The sequence below is a fragment of the Nicotiana attenuata genome, chromosome 1, assembly GCF_001879085.1.
Source record: "Nicotiana attenuata strain UT chromosome 1, NIATTr2, whole genome shotgun sequence".
Lineage (NCBI taxonomy): Eukaryota > Viridiplantae > Streptophyta > Magnoliopsida > Solanales > Solanaceae > Nicotiana > Nicotiana attenuata.
The window spans coordinates 79937445-79942278 of NC_031989.1; positions in this window are offsets into that span (position 1 = coordinate 79937445).

A 4834-nucleotide genomic window follows, 5' to 3' on the forward strand; every position below is an offset into this window, starting at 1 on the left:
ACCTTCTCCCGGGTTAACAGAATTCCTTACTCGGAGTTCTGGTTCGCGGACTGTTAACAGAGTCATAATTTCCTCGGATCGGGATTCAACCGGTGACTTGGGACACCATTAATCTCCCAAGTGGCGACTCTGAATATTAATAATAAACCCCGTTCCGATTGTCCTTTAATTGGAAAAACTCCTTTACACCCTTGCGGGTGTGATGAAAAAGGAGGTGTGACAGCTCTGGCGACTCTGCTGGGGAAAAGAACCCAGAACTTTGGTTCAGGGTTCAGAATTTGAGCTTAGATATATTGTTGTATTTGGCTTTATCTGATTTTCCTACATGTTTCATGCTAAATGTGCAAAATGTTGCTTCTTACCGCTTTAACATTATCTGGATTGTATATAAACTGTGGCGAAACCCTTCTCTTCTCACCTCCGGGGATGTGCTCACTGGTGGAGACTCCCTATTCTGTTAGTGTCATACCTTAAAATAAGAAAGAGGTCGGACAAGTTACTAAGCCGGATGGCCTTTTGGTTCCAGGTACGTAGCCCCCTCCTCGACTCGAGTTGTCCGCTCGGGTACACAGTCTAGAACCTATACCCAGGTTTTGAACCTAGAATAACTTGACCCCATGCCGGATCCCTAGTAGGAACGCTTATCTGCATCACGTGCATTTTGACTTAGGGGACTCAACACAGGGGTTGGGTCCGTCTAGGACAGGTGTACCCGGAATAATGGACCATCCTGCTGCATCCTACTTGTGCATTTATCTGTTTGGGACCCGCATGCTGACCGGCTTTGAATATCTGGGAAAAATTGGAAAAACCAAAAGAGAAAATAGTAGTGTGGAGAGTTAATTACCTATATTAGAAAAACCAATGACCAAGTAGTGCCGAAATGCTGCCGAATTTTGAAAAAATGAAAAAAAAAGAAAAGTTCTTTTTAGTTTGCCAATGGAAAAGAAAAACAAAAAAAAAGAGTTTTATTTTCCAATTAGTTTATTTGCCACTGAAAAGAAAATACAAAAAAGAATCTTGTTTTCATAGTGAATTTGCCAATAAAAAAAAAAGGTCTTGTTTTCAAAAATAGTTAGATTTATCTGCCGAACTACGGTGGTTTGATTCTCACCGGATGTGAGATACGTAGGCAACCCTCATCGGGTCCAACCTCCCCTTTGCAAAAACAGCCAAAAATGCCAATTTTTTTAATTTCGTCATGAATAAGTCGGGTGCCGCCATTCTTGTTTAAACTAAGCCGAATGTCCCCAAAAGGGCGCCGGAAGGCTGTTTTTGCAAGAACAGCCACCCCGAGTCAGTTCAACGGTTAACAGACACAGCCTTAAAATCTTCTCCCCGAAGTGCTGAAAGGCCGTAACTGCAAAACCGGCCGTTTGTTTTAAAATTGGAAATTTGAACAAAAATAGTGTCATTTTTTTTCCTTTTAGGTCAAAATAAGTGACCAAATCACCTTAATAAATGTGCAGGATGAGCACGATTCAAAATAAGGGGAACTTGCATATAGGCCCGCGGCGAGACCGAATGATGTCCCGCGGGCGCCAGGAGCTTTAATGTATTCATGATTGTCTTCTGAGTCTGTATTTCCTTTTCTACTGGAGTCTGTAAAAGTCAGTCAGTTGATTAAGTCTGTATTTTCGTTTAAAGTAGAATAGGGATGATGGAGTCTGTAGTTCTTTTCTGCATTAGAGTCTGTTAGTTGTTTAATCTGTCAGTTTTGAGTCTTTGTAATAGACGTATTTTCTATCAATAAAATTGAAAATCCCAAAAAATATTTTGCTTCTACTTTAAATTTATTCTGCAAGAACTACGCTCGGTCTGATTCACGCGGGGTCGTGATACGTAGGCAATCTCCATAGGATTCGACCATAACCAAAAGAAAAAGAAAAAAAAAACGAGAAAAGAGAGGAAAAACCACAAAAGGCAAAAAGAAAAGAAAAGAGCGGAAAAACAAAACTCAAGAAAGGAAGGAAATAGGAACGAGAGAGGACAAAGGCAAGAGTGAAGAAAAAAGAAGGAAAAAGAAGAAAAACAAAGGAAGAAAAAGTTTGCAATTGGAAATAAGGAAAAGCCGGGATGACGCATGCGCCCGATCAAAAGCTGTTACCAATATGTTACATGCCCTAACGCTAACGTGATGGTTTCATTTTGTCATGTCATACCAGAAAGGTGGTTGGTTTGTGGTTTTAAAGTGGTAACTCCTCTTCACAACACGAGGACAAAAGGCAGTCGGTATCCTGGCAACCCATCCCTGCAACACCCGAGCAAAAACCAAAATGAACATGACAGGGCAAGAGTCAGACGCCCGTATCGTGGACCCATCGAAAGAGGTAGAAATGGTAGATATCAAAGCGATGAAGGAAGAGATGTACAAGTTGAGGCACCAGATGACAGAGATACATCAGGCTTGGGCTAAGGGTCAGCCGGCGCCAGTTTATCCCGCCAATCCAGCATATATCCCACCTTTGGCTCAGTCTCAAGAGCTTCCTCCTGCGAGTTCATCTTCACCTTTCCCTTTCTACCAACAGAGTTATGGCACCACCTCCTATCTTCCCCAAGCTCCACCACCCAAACAAAACCCTCCCCCATGTTTCAAGCTCACGACAGTCAGTACTATCCTCCTGAGCCTACCTTTAAAGTTCCTGAGCCGTATTCTTACACCCCTCACTTCGAGTTCCCGGCGGAAACTGAAAAGCCGCTTAAAAACCCGGAGCAGGAAGAGATGATTCGAAAAGTAAAAAGCCTGGAGCAGTCCTTCAGGGACATGAAAGGGTTGGGTGGCCAAGTCAGTGTGGCCTATAAAGATTTGTGCTTGTTTCCTGATGTACAGTTGCCAGCAGGGTTCAAGCTACCCAAGTTTGATTTGTACGATGGACACGGCGATCCGGTAGCTCATCTAAGGGGATTTTGCAGTAAAATGAGAGGAGCTGGGGGAAAGGATGAGTTATTGATGGCATACTTTAGTCAAAGCCTCAGCGGTACGGCCTTGGAATGGTACACACGACAAGATCATGCCCGATGGTACACGTGGCATGGTTTGGCCCAAGCATTTGCGTGCCACTTTCAGTATAATCTCGAAATTGTCCCGGATCGTCTGTCACTGACTAAAATTAAGAAGAAGCCCGGGGAAAGCTTCAGGGAGTACGGTTTCCGGTGGAGAGAGCAAGCTGCAAGGGTCGATCCTCCAATGAAGGAAGGCGAAATGGTCGATTATTTTCTGTAGGCTTTGGAGCCTACTTATTATGGTCACCTGGTGTCAGCAGTGGGAAAATCTTTTAACGAGGTAGTGAAAATGGGAAGTATGGTTGAAGAAGGGCTCAAATCCGACAAAATCATGAGCTATTCAGCAATCAAGTCAACCACTTAGGCCATCCAGAGCGGAGGGGTACTTGGAAAGAAAAAGAAAGAAGATGTGGCGGTAGTTGACTCGAGAGCTTGGTCAGGGGGGCCATCCCCATATTACCACCAACCTCGTCCCCGTCCCTACACCCCATAGCATTATTACCCACCACGTAGTTCCCACTTCTCTGTCCACCATGCCCATACATATCCCCAGCATCCTACCCAGGCGCAATGGCACGCACCCACTCCACAAAATGCCTACCCAACTCAAAACACATACCCATCTCCAAGAGCTTACAAGACTCCCCCTGGAGCAAGTTTGCGGGCTAACCAAAATTTCAGGCAAGAAAGGGCACAGAAGCAGGAAACTTTCACCCCTATCGGAGAGTCCTATGCTGACTTGTTTGAGAAACTAAAGCATTATAACTTGATTACACCGGTTCCTCCGAATCATGTGGACAAGCGTGCAAGAAGCTTTGATCCTTCTAAGAGGTGTGAATACCATTCCAATGCCCAAGGGCACGATGTCGAAGGTTGCCGAGATTTGAAAAGAGAGATAGAAAGAATGATTCAGGAAGGGATAATTGCGGTCCAGGGCAGTGGCACCCAGAATATTGCACAGAATCTTTTACCTGCACATGATGGTGCACATGTTGTGGGGAAGATCCATGGCGACAGGGAGTATGAGAATCCTCTCGGAAACTCGTTGAATGAAGTCAATGATATTGAAATTGGTGAAGGTCCCAGCAACTTTGATAGGCAATCCAGTGGCTAAGATGTCGAGTTCGGTGATTGGAAAGACGCTCCATCTCCTGGTTAGCTAGAGTGGAGTTTTGGTGGTTTATTTTGTTGTCATTTCTGTTGTCCGGGTTATTTTCAGGGTTGTAATCCGGGTATTGTCTTGTGATCCAAACCCTTCTATCCTCTCACTTTGCTTTGTTTGTCTAGTCGTAGTAGCTTGTGTAGTGCTGTCTAGGTTTATTCAAAGTTTGTACCTCTAGTCTAGTTTGTTTGTTTTGTTGTGTAAACCCTTTCACCATCAGTCTAATGCAATTCTCTGTTTCCTGCCATTTCTAGTCATTTTATTTCGTTCCCTTCTCCTGTTACAATTCTTTCATGCTGATTCTAGCGACACGACATGCACGCATAATTCTCAACCTGTTTTTTTTTTTGGTAATGAAGCAATGAAACAATGTTGAAGACGTAAGGACATTCGAGGGAAATGAGTAAAGGCATTTTGAGATCACTTCAAGCCCAAATCAAGTGAAACTGGGGGGCAGATAGAACATAAATACTGTTAAAATGCATCATGTCGCATCGGTTTGAAGCCAAGGCAAGAGTGCCCCAGGTCTACAGGGACCGCTCGTGGTACCAAGATTGTTGTCCAATGGTGCTAGGTAATTGACAAATACAGAAGGCAAATATGTGAATATGGTTAGTAATTCTGGTGCAATCAAAAGATGTTGTGTGTTTTCCTCAGCTTGTTTAACTG